Source organism: Elgaria multicarinata, chromosome 8 (genome assembly GCF_023053635.1).
Source record: "Elgaria multicarinata webbii isolate HBS135686 ecotype San Diego chromosome 8, rElgMul1.1.pri, whole genome shotgun sequence".
In the NCBI taxonomy this organism is placed as follows: domain Eukaryota; kingdom Metazoa; phylum Chordata; class Lepidosauria; order Squamata; family Anguidae; genus Elgaria; species Elgaria multicarinata.
The window spans coordinates 86,687,372-86,704,083 of NC_086178.1; the positions used below are offsets into that span (position 1 = coordinate 86,687,372).

The window sequence follows — 16,712 nt, forward strand, 5'->3', positions numbered from 1 at the left end:
TATGTCTTTATCTAGATTGCATTTTAAATAATATTTGCATGATATTTTGGACATAGAGGTGATTCTCAAGACAACATCTCTCTTGTTCAGTTCAAATCATGTTTTTGAACTCTTTTAGTATTTATTTTCACTCTTTTATTATTTACTTTTACCTTCTTTTTCTTTTTCTTTTTACTTTCACTTTCTTTTACTTTTCTTTTCTTTTTCTTTCTTTTAGTATTTACTTGTACTTCCTGTATTTACTTGTAATCCCATTGTAAAATTACAGCATAAGAAAGGAGAGAGCATTGTCTTATGTGTCAAAAGACTAGAAATCTGAAGACTATGGCCACAGCTAGACCTAAAGTTTATCCTGGGATCATCCAGGGTTCGCTCCTGCCTGAGCACTGGATCCCCTGTGTGTCACCTAGATGAACAGGTTTGACCCCTGGATGATCCAGAGATAAACCTTAGGTCTAGCTATGGCCTAAATGTCTATATCTCATTGATTTCAGTACTCTAAACATGACAAAGGCCTTAGCTAGACCTAAGGTTTATCCCGGGGTCATCCCTGTTCATGTAAATGACACACAGGATATCCTGGGAGCAGGCAGGGACGACCCCAGGACAATCCTGGGATAAACCTTAGGTCTAGCTAAGGCCTAAGTCTGAACTCAACCTATTGTTTTTATTTTTAATTTTTGTTATATGATGTGAGAAGTTTTATCATTTTGTCACTCACAGCAAATATTCTAAAAGAGGAGACTGAAGAGACCTTTACAGTCTCAACAAATGTAGTTTTTAATCATCTGTAAATAGATAGGTTTAATATCCTATCTGTAGCCTGTGTAACAATTTAATTTCAGAGGATATGACGGGCTTTCAAGATTTGGCTGTTTTGTCTTCGTATTTTCACCAAATTTTAAAGCAGCTAGTGGCAAAGCTCCTGGTCCTGTATTTTTACATCTTTTATTTTGCATCAAGGGGTCTAATTTATAGATGTTTGTATCAAATGTTTCTTGCCTCAGTAGTCAAACATAGCACAGTACTACATTTTCTAATCACAACCTATTTTATTTGTAGGATATGAAAGGCTGCATATCTATGGGCTTAGAGACTTTGGCCTCTATTTTGTGGGCAGGGGGAGGTGTCACAGCCTCTCCTAAGAAGCCTCTAGTGTGCTGGTTTAGTGTGGGGAAACTAGAGCTAATGGATCCATTACAATCCTGGGAAGAATTCTGCTTGTCTAAATCCCGCTTCCAGAAGATAGGAGCATGATACAACCAAAAGTTATGCATTTTTAAGTTCAATTATTTCAGTGTGAGAGATTTATTTATTTATTTATTTATTTATTTATTGCATTTATATACCGCCCTATAGCTGAAGCTCTCTAGGCAGTTTACAAAAGTTTAGAACAGTAAACATTAAAAACAAATATACAAAGTTTAAAAACATAAAAAGCATAAAAACACTGGTATTGTATAAGATTTAAGCACACGCTTAACTCACCCACTGAAATCAGTGCTTCGCTTTGGCTGAATCATGCCCATGTATACCTTAAGCGTTTATTCCTTGTTTCAGTTGTTGAAATAAATAAAAAGAGGCTCAGAGCTGCAATTTATGTTTGAAATGTAATTTTATTCCCAATGCTCTAAGGTTGCTCTGGAAGTATGTTTTTTTAGGGGATATCCTAAAACTGTTTGTTTTTCTGCCATTTGAAGGCTAAGCCCTTTTTGTCCAAAAGGAATTCTCTGTTGTTTTGTTTTTCTCTTTGACTAGAACAATGTTGTGCACTATGAACTGATGACTGAGGGAGGTCACTGATCTAAGCTGTTTTTCTTATGTATAGAAGCAATAGCCATTTTAAGGTTAATGCTGCATACAGGAAGCAATCACTGCAAAACGTTCATTGCAATAATGTGTGAAGACGGAACTAACTACACATTGCGAGGAAAAAATGGGAGTACCTCCAAATGAAAGTGTTGGTACTTAGGAGGCACTTCCAAAAGAGAACTGGATGGCAAGTGGGCGGGCTTTAACCCAGCCTCTCAGGGAGGGGACATTTGCAAAGAAGAGGAGGATGCAGGGGGGTTAAGCTGCAAGTACTGCTCCCCAATTCATGTTATATTGATAAAGACGGGTTTAGGGACACTCAACACACACATGTAGCAGTAGCTAGGCAGAAAAGCAACTAATGTTTCTTGCATGTGGATGTACTAAAATTGAGGAGCATGTTTCTGTATTTAGACACCTAACTTTCAAAATGCACAGTTCCTAAAACTTGTGCTCTGCTGTTCTTTTCAGGGCAGAAACCAGCCAAACTTAAGCAACTTTTTAAAAAGTGTATTGATTTATATGGGCAAGTTAAGCACACATTTACTTAAAAGTGCTTAAGCTTTGTTGGATAGTGTGCATAGTAAATAGAGAACCTACAGCTCAGTCTTTATTAACAATATAAGTGTCACCCACACTTGCAATAGTGGTGGTCAGTGAGATGGTACACAAAATCTATGACCGAGAGGGAGAGGGACCCTTACCAGAGGGCATTGAAAGCTGGTGGTAGAGGCATTGGGATTGCTACATCATTAATGTGCAGGCACACCACTGTTGTTATGGTCGGCAACTGCAGTGCTGGGCAGTGCTTTTCAGTCAGCAGCCTCTCCAATACTTGTCTAGCTATGTTTCCTTGCCTTGCAATGCCTGCCGGTAAGTCGTGTCCCCTGTCCTTTCTTCATTTGCAGCAGTTTCTTATTTCCTAGTCCATCATCTTTGCACCTTCTGTAGACCCACAAGAGGAATTTCTGAGATATGTGGGCATAAATGGGGTGAGGTGGGGGGACATTTCTGCAGATATCTTGTTAAGAACTAAGGACCCTACGAAGACAACCGTATCCTAAGGAGAGTTGTGCTGATCAGGAATGTAAGAATTCTGGTCTATTGACTTCATAGAGTTATGAGTTTCTTATAATTGCAGCTAGTTGTTACTTAAGAATACAGCCCAGTCTGTTGACAGTCATCAGAACTGATGATGCCGAGAGAACCTTCAGCTTCTCGAATGTCTCTGGTTCAAACAGTTTTTGTTTGTCCATGTACCAAAGTGCCTTATATTAATAAAACTATAAATGAATTAAATATAATGTGACTTTAGACAATGTAATAGATAAGGAACAACTGTGTTATGACAGTAAGATCAGGTGCTTGATTCAACTAGTTGTAGGCATTTTCCTTTCAGTAATATAAAGCCCAATTTTCTTCAGAGTTTATTTGTGTTGATGCAAGAGGTTATTCATTTACTTACAATAGAGCAGGAATTTAATTAACTCACATATTTTGTTTCTCAATATTTGCATGTAAACTTAGGGACACTTCCATAATGCTCCCCTTTTCATATATCTTTTGTACTACCTGTGTGTGTGTCCCCCCGGATGCCCTCACCCAAGCAGAAGAAGCCACTTTTGACTTATCAGTGATCAAGGGGCTGGAGCAACTTCCCTATGAGGGAAGGTTACAGCAGCTGGGATTGTTTAGCTGGAAAAAAGAGCAAGTAAGGGAAGATATGATAGAAGTGTACAAAATTATGACTGTGTGGAGAATGTGGCTAGGGAGATGTTTTTCTCCCTCTCTCATTACTAGAACCCAAGGTCATCCCCTGCAGCTGATTAGTGGGAGATTCAGGACAGATAAAAGAAAGCACTTCTTCACACAGCGAATAGTTAAACTTTGGAATTTGCTAACACAAGATGTACTGATGGACAACACATTGGTCAGCTTTAAAAGGTGATTAGACAGATTCATGGAGGATAGGTCTATCAATGGCTACTAGTCCTGATGGCTGTGTGCTACCTCCAGTGTACAACAGTTGCTGAGGAACATAGGTGGGAGGGTGCTGTTGCATCGTGTCCTGCTTGTGCCACTCTGTGAACAGGATGCTGGACTAGATGGACCCTTGGTCTGATCCAGCATGACTCTTTTTATGTTCTCATGTTCGAACGTGATCCACCCTTCTATTGTCCCAGGTGAGATGCTAGCAATGATCCACAGAGACACTATACCAGACTAGCACACTGTGTCCAGTCCTTTTTGCTTCTTTTACAGTGCAAGACATGACTTCAGATTATTATTATTATTATTATTATTATTATTATTATTATTATTATTTTGAAAAACAATTACTTTGAAAAATATTCTGCTGTTCAACTGTAATGGAAAGGAATCAGTGCATAGATGAACCTTTTCTTTTGCAGCCCCTAATGAATTTTCCTCAAACAGTTTTAGAAATCTGTATGCAGTTTGCAGTATATGTAAACCCTGATTGCTGCTATGGAGTTTACAAAATCCAAAGGCGTAGCTTACAGACATTCTAAGCTCTGAATGCTAAAAAGTTTATGATGTCCACTGCTGTGACTCATTGTGCAACACTTCCAGTTAATAAAGTATATATGGGAAATTACACTAGATAGACTCTGTATGCGATCACATAGGGGAGAACTTGTGTGTTTTATGAAGTATTGTAATGGGATAAAAGATACCTCTACTCTAACCCTCTTTTGCGAAGAAGGACAACCAGTGTGGTGTAGTGGCTAAAGTGTTGGACTGGGAGTCGGGAGATCCAGGTTCTAGTCCCCACTCAGCCATGGAAATCCATTATTATTATTATTATTATTATTATTATTATTATTATTAATAATAATAATTTATTTATATAGCACCATCAGTGTACATGGTGCTGACTTGGGTGACTTTGGGCCAGTCACAGACTCTCAGCCCAACCCACCTCACAGGGTTGTTGTTGTGAGGATAAATGGAGAGGAGGAGGAGGATTATTATGTATGCCACCTTGGGTTCCTCAGAGGAAAAAAAGGCAGGATATAAATGCAGTAACAATAAAATAATAAATAAATCAGCCTCCATACACATCAGCCCACACACCCGAGGTGACAGATTTGTTATTGTTAAAGAGCTGAGTCTACTAATATGGCTGATTGGCCTTTGTGATCAGATAATGGGCAAGATGTGGCAATCCCTTTCAGAGATGGCATATGATGGGAGTGTCCGTTTGTCTTTGGGCCTCTCTGGTCCTCACATCCAATGAGGCTGACAATGTCTGCTGCTATTTTTAGGTGCTACCGATCAGTATCCTATAGAATCCCCTCTTTCGGCTCTTTCCTATTGACATTCCAAAAAAAGTCATCTGTCAGCCAAACTACATATTCTGCCAATCACAGAGGTTAGCTGACCCTGCAATTTTTCTTTACTACAGTGTAAGTAAATCTCCCGATCTTGGGGAGAGAAGGACTTAACCTTCCCCCCCCCCACCTGTCTCTCCCCCCACCCACAAATTCTACACATGCACACACACATATACTCACCTTAGTGGTGTCTTTTTTAAACCCCACTGCAAGGGTGTGCATAGAACTTCAGGGGTGAAAAACCAGGTAGGAAATGGAATTGGGATGGCATACACTTACACTGGAGTAAAGAATAATATCAGGCTCAGCTACACTATTAGCAGAATGTGTAGTTTGGCCCTGTGTTTACAGTTCAAACTCCAGTACAAGTGTCTAGCAATGGAGAGCACTTCCCTGCATGACAGTGACACTAATGAATCCCTTCCTCCGGGGCTTTCCCTCAGATGTTTTTATCTCACTGGATCCTGGCTGGGAGGTACTTTCCATTTCGCCAGTGATGTCTCCTAACTGACATAGCGACTGTCAGTTCAGCTTCCACCCCTGCCTCACCTTACCACTCTCCAGGCATGTTTGTTTTTCTGTGCATCTAGAGATTGTGCAGTTTCATTTAAGCTCTGAACTGAACCTGCATGACCCTAGTAAGTGCCTCAATATCATGGCCACAAATAACATAGCTATTAGGATGTAGACATATTTTCCATACTGGTTAATACAAAATGAGAACACAATTTACCCTGCTGGAAAAGCCTTTTTCAGTTTAGTAAATGAGTTCCATCTGATATAATCTCCATCTGAACCCATTGTTAGTTTTGTTTCCTCCATGACCATTTCCCCTTAACATGTTTCACATGTGTACTGAATTTCCTATGCTTTATTAATGATTTTGTTTACTTTCTAGTGGATCAGGGTTCAGGAGTTGGTTATCCATTCAAAAGAATGCATGATGTACAAAAAGAGAATATTTAGATTGAGGTATGGTATACATTGTATTTATATTGCAAAACTTCCTGGATTTTTCTTTATTATTGTCTTGCCCCATGGGTGTTCGCAACTTTAAAAAGCAACTTCTTTTTTGGTCAGTACTCATGTTTCTAGATATAAGAGTATTTCTCTAACTGAGAAATTGCTGAATAACAGCAAAAGCAACATTTTAAATCTATTGGGCTAGAACCAGACTAAATTATTTATTTACAATAATTATATACTGCTCAATATCTAAAACAGATTCCAAAGTGGTGATCATAGGTATAAAAAGTAAAAAGAAAGAAGATTAAAAAAGCAAATTAAAATGGCTCAATTTATAACAATGGAACTAGAAAAACAGCTAAGGAAGGCTTCTTGAAACAGAGTTGTTTTCAGGAGGTGCTGGAAGCAGCCTAGTGTTGGTGCCTGCTTGACCTCAAGGGGCAGGGAGTTCCACAGAGAAAGAGAAGAAGACACTGAAGGCTCTTCTTCTGGTGGATTTCAATCAGTCCATAGTTCTATGTAAATTAGTCACATTTTAACCACACTTCAGTCCCATTGAGATCAATGGGACTAAAATTAGTCACAATTTTAACCTGGTTAAATGGGACTAATACATGACTTAGTCAGGATCCACCTCAATGTGCTTTTCATGGTTATTCAATCTCCATATGAGTAATCAGTTAAAGGGCAAGGGATGTCTTAGCATGAATTCCCAGATACATTTCCCCCCCCCATCCACTTTTCTCCACTGCCCAGCTGATTAGTTATTAAGGTGAGGGCAGAAAACACATCGCTGGAAGACTGCGAAAAAGTAAACTGCATCTTGATCACTGGGGAGGGGGGTTAACCTTGACTTTCTCCCAGCAATTCTGATGAAGAGATCACTGTTTCATTGTTCTGGATCAGGCTCATCATCACTACGATATGTGAAAAAGCTTTAAACTCTCCAGCCCAGTGATGCCATCCCCTGATTGCAATGGGTAGTGAGGAGGTTTAGACCTCACCATCCCTCCATACTGAGAAGTGGTTGAGTGGTGGGAAGAATATGTACGTGTGCACTTGTATGTGTATGCATGCATGTGTGCCTTCTCAAATCTCTTGTGTCACATGCTCAGGGCCAAAAAGATTGCTTACCTCCTTTCTAGACAGGATTCAGAATTGGGGAAGGGCCCTTTAAGGAACACTGCTAACTCCTTCAGGGACATGGGGCCTAATGCAGAACAAGTCTTGCTTCCCTTTATAATGCTCAGATGGCTTCAGCACCCTATGGAGGGAACATTGTCCAATAGGTCAGCCAGCAGGGTGCATTGGGAGCTTTCCAGGGTCCTGATTTTTGACCTGCCTTGACTTTCACGTGACCGAGCCTCCAGCCTCAGCAGCACAGACTACTCTCACTGATTCTTTGCAAATTTCCCCTTGACTTTTCACATACCCCAGGATGTTCCATGTTACTGTTATGTGGTGCCAGACATGTGCCAAGCCTCTCATAAAGCCAGGATGTGACGTTGAAAAGTTCTTAGAAGTCAGACAAAAGTAGTCATGCAAACCCACTCTTTCTCCCTAATAGGATTGGCAACACCATCATGGTATGTAGCCATGCACAGCCCCTAACCATGGGCATTAGCTGCATCACCCAGAGCAGAGTAGGAACAGCCATGGGATGACAGCAATTATTCTGCCAGAAAGGTTGTAATGTTAATGAGTGGAAGGAGGTATCATCTGTCCCATTGTACTTCAGCAATGTGCTTTAAAGTAAAAGGTAGGATGCTGTACTGTAGACAGACTAGAGAGCCAGATGTTGGGTATGAGCAAGAGGTATGAGTCTCTGACACTGAGGCCTGATGGGAATCTAAGAGGCAGGGAAACAAGAACTGGAGTGAGCAGCCAGGTCGGTAAACTCCATTCTTACCACTGTCCAGGCAGTGCCCAAGTCTTTTATGTCCTGTCAGTTCAGGAGAAACCAATAGGCTGCCTGTGTAGGTTGTGTCATCCTGGATCCTGGGAGGACTTCACTCCATAGTTTGAAGCCCTGCCCTCAGAAAGCCAGCAGGACACAGTTCTAAAGGTCCCAGGTTCTCACCCCAGTGGCTCCTGACAGTGAGAGGTGTGATCATCCACCCTCTATGGGATCATCTGTCTACTCCAGCTTTATTCTTCTGCAACTGTTTACGGGCATAATAAATCAGTGTACAATACTTACATTGTGCCCAGATGTGACACCTGTCAGGTACGGTTTAAGGTAGATTCCTGCATTGAGCAGGGGGTTGGACTCGCTGGCCTTATAGTCCCCTTCCAACTTTACTATCCTATGATTCTATGAATGAGGATTTCTAAACCAAAGGTATTTCCCAAAATATTATGGAAAGCTTGGTTTATTTCTGGGCCAAGTTAGCTTTGAATATACACACCCTGTGTTCCTACAGCTGCTTCTTATCCACCCACCTACCCAGCCCCCTTTTACACTTCCAGTGACTGATCTCCCTAAGCTCTTCTTACTTTTCATCGGACCCCACTAGCTGGGCAGCCACTGTGCTTTTGCGGCAAGCAGAGAAGCTAGAGAGGTTCATCCCTCTCCTTGCTCTGGTGCATGGTGTGTTGCCATTGCAGTAGCAAAAATGCATCTCCCTGCCATGTCTTGAAGTGAGCCTTGTAAGGTCCTGAGATTTATTTTTCCAAGTGCGACAATATGCATCTTGATGACATCACTATTTAGGTTCCAAGGCAAGAAATGGATTTTACTTCCAAGACACTGAAAGTTCAGGGCATTGAAGGCTTTGCAGTTGTGGAACAGTTGGTTTTACTTTCCATGCTCCAACTTCATTGTTAAGTCAGTACATCCCATGAACCTGAGCAATACCTGGAGGTTACTTAGCAACCATGTCCTAGGTAATAAACTATTGGAGGAATTGTGTGTGTGTGTGAGTGTGAGTGTGATGTGAGTAAATGTCCACTAGAGACTGCTTGAAAGCATCAAACTAATTCACCATGACCTCTCAGAACAGCTGAATTCTACTTGAATGCTGAAACTAATAGAGAAAAGAGAGGGGTGAAAGAGAGGTATTCAAACAACAGGAGACAACAAATCTACTTACACGGTCTGAATAGTCCAGCACCTACTCGTTTTTTAGCTGGGAATAAAGCCAGTCATCCTTGCCACAAAGAACCTAGAAAGTGTAAATAAGTCTGGCAAAAAACATTGTTACAGTATTCTAATAGCGTTCTTTGGCTAAAACAGACTTTACTTTAAATCTGTGTCAAGTAACTACATCCTGTATCAATTTTACTATAGTTTTACTCTAGAAGGACCCCAATACAGGTCTTAACAGCCCACTTATTCCACCACCACCCCATGCTAGAGCCTTGATCCAGATCAGGGATGCTGCACCCATTCTACAGTAAACATTTTTTTTAAAAAAAATGTAGCTGATAGACACAGATCTAAAATAACACCTGTTTTGACCCTTAAAGCATTGTATTTCTGTTTATTCTAAGATACTTTAAAGAATCTTTTATGCAGTATTCAAAAAATCATGTTTCCTGCTACAAGGCAATAATTTTGGCTCTGTGTGATGCTCAGAGCTTACTGGTAGAGCTTAATTTTGTAATCGTAATGCAAAGCATTCAGTCTCTCTTATGTTCTGCTTTATTTGTATGCCTCCTTTGGCTAAACAGGTTCATCTTTCTGCAATCATTATTTTTAATTAAACTATTCACAAAGGTCATTATGAAAAGACGGCGCAGCATTTTAATAGTGCCAACCCTGCACTGGGTTAACAGGTATCAGATGTGTGGGTGTTGTCTCTTCTTAATGAGGATCAATGTGTTATTTCACAATTTGGAACTAGAAATCTTTATTGTTTTGCTCTTTCTTCCAATGGTGTCTGCATTAGCATGCCATTATTAACAACTGAATTATCAGAAAAAAGGAATTTTCATCACAGTATAATTGATAATTTCAATGATAAATGTTCATGTGATAAGCTATTATATTAATACTATTATTAATATAACGGCAGGGTATTTTTTGTTTTTTAACTTTACCAAAAATTACTGTGCCCATGAAATATGGGAACAAGAAATTAAATAACATTTTACTTAGCAATGGATGCTTTTGTAAAGAAAAGTCCCCCAACTTTTGATTTAAAGCAAATCAGATCCCCATATTGCATCTACATGGACTGGAGGTATCCAGATGATATCACATGAGACTTGAGCACATAGCCTTCAGGAATGTAATCAAATGCCTGTTCCATTTGGTCACCAAAGTCTACTTGTCTGTTTAGATTGCATCTGATCTTGTTTTTATATTATATTGAGATCCTTGTAAACTGCCTCGTGAAGTTTTCTTTTCTTTTTTAAAGTGGAGTCTAGATCAATAATTAATATTCTTATCCTCTTATCTGAAGATTTACTTACCTTTAAATAAATAATTTGATGAATCATTAAGACTTGATTCCAAGCATATCTCTTAGCTACTCCACATTGTTATGAAACCTGGTTTTAAAGGCTTTGAGTTACACCCCTGTCAATCTGGAAATTCCTGGTCAATGTCCAGGTTTTGTGGGAGGAGCTTGAGAAAGACAGCCTCAGTAGTCCCACCTCTTTGCCACTGCCACCTCTGGCCATTTGCTTGTCCTCTGCCTTTGGATCCAATCTGCACCATGCTCATAAGGACAGGGCAGGGCAAATGGAAGCACCTTTTCCTCCTTGCTCTTGTCACTGCTGAATAGGGCAGCTGAACACGCAACAACAGCAAGGAGGAGGGTGAGGAGCAAGCCATAAGACCTTGGGGTTTGGGGCCTCTGTTGGGTTGTGGTCCTTGGTGAGTACCCAGTGATGCCAACCCCTAGTTTGTTTCTGTAGTCAATGGAAAATCAAGTAAGGACTTCAATCAGCTATGCATGCTTGTCCAGAGCTAGCCGTGTCTTGCAGCAAAAAATGCTCACCTGCAAAGTCACTGCATCACTGCTGCTCTGCCAGTCACTGACTGTATCTCACCATTGAGAAGGCTGCAAGTGGCTATATGCAGGTGAGTTAAGCTTGACCTGGTTGTCTGAGATTCTCTGTAAAGTGTTTTCAAGAATATATCTTTTGCTGAACTGTAAGTAGACTTGTTAAAGAGAAGATGATAATCTAGAAAGCAGCCCAGCTAGACCACAGTGCAGAGGAATAAGGGCTTATATTTCACATTGTTTTGAATACCATTTCTCAATTTGAAGTCCAGAGATTGAGGATTACAATGCCCAGAGAATGTGAATAGAATTAATTTTATTTGTTAATTTCTTAAGACATTTATATCCCATCCTATATCACAAGGATCTCAGGGTGGCATACAGATAAAACCATACAACCAATATAAAACAATAAATATACACAGCTAAAAACAAATTAAACCATTAATAAGCTAAAACCAGTACAAAACTTAAAAACAGAAACCAACTAAAACAATTAAAACTATGTATAGGCTTGGTGAATATTAGCCAGCAAAGGCTTTGTTAAAAAGCCATGTCTTAACTTGGCACCAGAATAAAATCAGTGTTGGTGCCAGTCGGGCCTCCAAGGGGAGGGCATTCCACAGCTGGGGTGCCACAACAAAGAAAGCCCTCTCCCACCTCACACCATAGCATATGTCTCATGTTGGGGGGACGTGGAGGAGGGCTCCTCCAACAGACCTTAAATCTTGGGCAGGTTCATATGGAGAGGCGCTCTCTCAAGTATTGAGGTCCCAAGCCATTTAGGGCTTTAAACGTCATTACCAACACCTTGAATTCTGACCGGAAGCATATGGGCCGACAGTGCAATTCTTTTAAGACTGGTAAGTGGTCCCTGTAAGATGCACCGGTCAGCCGTCTAACCGCTGCATGTTGCACTAGCTGCAACTTCTGAGTCATCTTCAGTACAATGTATACTGTGTTTTGATTAATATTTTAAGTATTTTATACTTGTTGTTGTTCCCCACTTTGATCAGGATGGAGAGGCAGGTTAGAAATAAAATTATTATTATTATTATTATTATTATTATTATTATTATTATTATTATTATTCAAAGGCAGCCACATGTAGAGTGCATTCCAGTAGCCTAATCAGGAAGTTACCAGTGCGTGCACTATCATGGCTGGGTTATCCCTGTACAGAAAAGGCCATAGCTGATGGATCAGATGAAACTGACCCCAAGTACTCCGGGCCATGGAGTCCACCTGGATCTCCAGTGACATGGATGGATCTAGGAATACTCCCAAGCTACGCACCTGCTCCTTCAGATGGGAGTGCACCCAATTCCCAGACTCCGGAACCACCACTCTGCAGAGCTTCCATCTTATCAGGATTCAGCTTCCATTTATTAGCCCTCATCCAGCCCAATACAGCCTTCAGGCACTGGTCCAGCACCTTCACTGCCCCAGCTGACTCCAGTGACAAGGAGAAATAGAGCTGAGAAACATCAGCATACAGATGACACCCAACCCCAAAACCCCTAATGACCTCACCCAGTGAGTGGCTTCATATAGATGATGAATAGCAAGGGAGATAGAATAGAACCCTATGGCACCCCACAGCTTAATAGCCATGGGGTGGAACAAGAATCCCCCAATACCACTCTCTGGAATCGGTCCTGCAAGTAGGAACAGAACCAATGTAACACAGTGCCTCCTACTCCCATCTCACAGAGCCGATCCAGTAAAATACCATGATCAATGGTATCAAAAGCCACTGAGAGATCCAGGAAGATCAACAGGGTAGCACTACCCCTGCCTTTCACCTGGAGCAGGTTGTCAGTCAGAGCAGCCAAGGCTGTTTCAGTGCTGTAACCTGGCCTGAAACAAGACTGAAATGGGTCCAGATAATCAGTGTCCTCCAAGAAGGTCTGAAGCTGCCCAGCCACCACACGCTCAAGCACCTTGCCCCCAAAGGGATATTAGTGATAGGGTGGTAGTTCTCATACCTCTGGGTCCAGGGAGGGCCTCTTCAGAAGAGGGTGCACTACAGCCTCTTTCAAGGCAGCAGGCACCACTCCCTGACAGAGTGAAGCATTTACCACCCCCTGAACCGACCCAATCACTCCACCTCTGCTGGATTGAGACCACCCCAGCCAGCTTGGGCAGGGAGACTGCTGGGCTGTGGGGTGGGCGGTACACCAGCAGCATGCCTGTTCTGTCTGTTTGGCCCAGGACAAGGTGCAAACCCTCAAAACTGGTTCTAGGACAGATGGGCTTCCTTGTGAGAAAGATGGATTTTTTTTTTATTATGGACTGAAATCACAAGTTAAGACTCAAATCACAAGTCAGAGTTCTGTGATTCTTCTCCTGTATTATAAAACACTTAAATTCACCTTGACAAATGAGGAATCAGAGCAGAAAAGACCTGGTGGAAAGAGGCTGCTTCACTTTTGTTCTCTGAATGCTTTTTTGGCTCAAAATCACCTTCCCCGAACAGCTTTTTTAATCCACCGAGGGGGAGATCCAAAATTGTAGTATGTCTCCATCCTATAGTAATCTTTTAGTCAACTGTTTCAGCCAAACTCAATGGCAGGATTGGATTCTCTGTCCGAGCTGCAAAGATTGTAAAGTAATTTAATTAGTGTTCAATTCAGCTGAAAGCCTTTTTAGTAAATAACTGAGAATAATATTTCCTAAAAGAGCAATACACTTTTGTTGTTGTGTTGCAGATATATAGTTAATTCCAGAGGATATTATACAAGGTGAATGGAAAACCAACAAGTGGCCCATGTTCCCCAGCAGCTGGTGTACATAGGCATACTGCCTCTGATACCGGAGGTGGCATATAGCCATCAGGACTAATAGTTATTGACAGCTATAATGCATTTTGGGAATTATTGCCATATTGGCTTGCCTGAGAAGGCCAAGCTAAATGTTCAGGTAATTAGGCATAGTGAGCTATGTGTACTAGTTTCTTTACCTTAGTGTAAGCTCATGCAGCCTCAATTTGGATTGAGACCATTGTGCTCTGGGAACTCTTCCCCCTATCCACTTTCCCCATGAAATTCCACCATGAGGGGGTTAAAAGAGGGGGGGAGCCTCCATTGGCTGACGGACGTCTGTCTAGTGATTTCATGGCTTAAACAAGATTTTAACTAAGGACTTTCTATCTTACACTTCTAGTGACTATTTGAAGGTCTCTTAGGGCATGGCTAGACAAGGGGGGTGGAGGGGTATGATCTCACGATTTTATGATTGCGAGATAGTCCCCCTCGTCTACACACAGCGCGCGATGTCCCAGGAGGAGGAGGACATCACGCCCGCCGTTTTGGTTTTGTTTTTTCATCAGAAAAGAGTGCAGGAGCACTCCTATGAAAAAGTAAGGGTTTTATTTAAAAAATAAGACCCTGCTCCCCCTCCCACCCCCGATAGGCACAGAGCTCCTGAGGAGCTCCGTGCCCCATGCTTGGTTCCTGGCTCCTCATGGTTACTCACGAGGAGCCAGGACCAAACAGTGAAGGTGGGCCAAATTTCCCGCGGTCTCAGGATCATCCCGAGACCATGGGAAAAACTGGGATAGAAGGGTAGGGCCATATCCCGGGGAAAGAGAGGAATCATCCCTCCCTGCTCCCAGGATCCTCTGTGCGTCATGTGGATCCACAGGATGATCCCGGGGCAATCCCTGGGATATCGCCCCATCTAGCCGTGCCCTTAGATCTCAGTTTGTGTACTTGTTTACCGATTGAACTTACAGAGATTTATTTTTGAGTAAACATGTATAGGAGTGCACTTTAAGTTACATCATTCTTTTTTTTTAAATTCTTTTTTTTCTACAATACTTAAACATACACAATAACAATTAAAAAACAACAACACACTACATAAATGTTGAATAAATGTTGAATACATAATATCTTATCTGAATAACATAATCAAACTTAACATACAAGTGCACCCTCCACCTCGGGATCTCATTCCTGATTCCAAAATCTCATACTTTCTTCTGCTGGTGGTTTCCCACTTCCCTTAGAAAACACGAATATTAGGAACTGTTTCCAGATTCCTTCAAAATCATTTATTTTAGCTATACCTCTTCTCCATTTAATATTACATGTCAATTTATCATTAATAGCTATATCCCATACTTCTTTATACCATTCTTCAATAGAATATTCCCCTTGGATCTTCCAGTTCCTAGCTACAATCAAACTTGCTGCAGTCAGCAAATTCGTTATCAGTTCCTTAATTTCTTTTTTACATTTTAAATCTTCAAATAGTGACAGTAATGCAACTTTTGGTGTTCGTTCTATCTTCATTACCACAATTTCTTCAATCTCCAAAAACACCATCTTCCAAATTTTTTGTACATAGTTGCAATCCCACCACATATGTAAATACGTTCCTTTCCCCCCACATCCTCTCCAACAGTTTGCTGATTGCTGATTATTTATCTTGTTTAATCTAACCGAAGTTAGGTACCACCTCCATATAATTTTAATTTTATTCTTACTGACATATTTCTCAACGCCCTTTGTTTCCATAGTCCCTCCCAGCCCTGTTGTCCTATTTGTACATTCAAATCTGTCTCCCAAACCATTTTACCTGAAGTATCCATCAACCCTTTCTCCACCAATATTCTATATATTTCACTCATCAATCCTTTTGACGCTGTTCTTTTCCCCCTATCATTTTCAACTATTAATTCCTCAAACTTCATCAATTCTCTACAATCTCCGTTGTCTCTTACCCACTTTTTAGTCCACTGTTCTAATTGCCAATAATTTAACCAAGTTAATTTTTTATCTTTAAGGACCTCTTCCATATCCTCTCTTATATTCATTCCTCTTAACCATTCCCTTAATTTCATTTTATTTTTTTATATTAAAACTTTACTTAATCTACTCTTTAATTCCTCCAGGAAATTTTTTAACATTATTACCGGTGACAAAGGGGAGCTGCTCGGAAGCAGCTCCCCTTTATATTTGCTCCAAATTTCCTAGTGAAACCTTAAGAGCGGGTTACCTATGCTTTCTACCCATTTTTTTTCCTTCCCTGAAAAATACGTTTTCCAGATTGATCTCTGTATTACTTGTAGTTTTATCCTCCAACCAATCTAATTCTCCTATTCCTATAATTGCCTCCACAATATGTCTTAGTCTGTTAGCTACATAATATAGTTTAATATTTGGGAGACCCAATCCTCCCTTTTTTTGACTTAAATACCATTTACTTTTATTTACCCTCGCTTTCTTATCTCCATTACAATAATTATTTATAATACTTTGCCAACTTTTTAACTCTAATTCTGAAATTTTTATTGGTAGCATCCTAAACACAAAATTGATCTTTGCTAAAATCTTCATTTTTATTAATGCTATTCTTACAAACCAGGATAAATTTAATCTTTTATATTTTTCCAATTTTACTAAAATCTCTCTTTTTTAAAGTATTTAAATTCTCTTTCTCTAAGCTCTCTAAATTCTGTGTAATTTTTATTCCGAAATATCTAATCTGTTCCTTAACTCTCATTTCTCTTCCCTTTTCTTCCCAGTCCTTCTCTTCCTTTTTAGTATAATTAAATAACATCATTTCTGATTTGGACCAATTTATTCGTAACCCAGTAATATCATCAAATTCTCTCAAT

At 40.4% G+C, this 16,712-nt stretch overlaps 1 protein-coding gene across 1 annotated transcript in view; it reads left to right on the forward strand.

The window, feature by feature from the left end:
- The window catches only part of PRKG1 (protein kinase cGMP-dependent 1), a 705,793-nt gene that overhangs the window by 51,580 nt on the left and 637,501 nt on the right, over positions 1-16,712 (forward strand). The gene's annotated exons all lie outside the window — the stretch shown is intronic.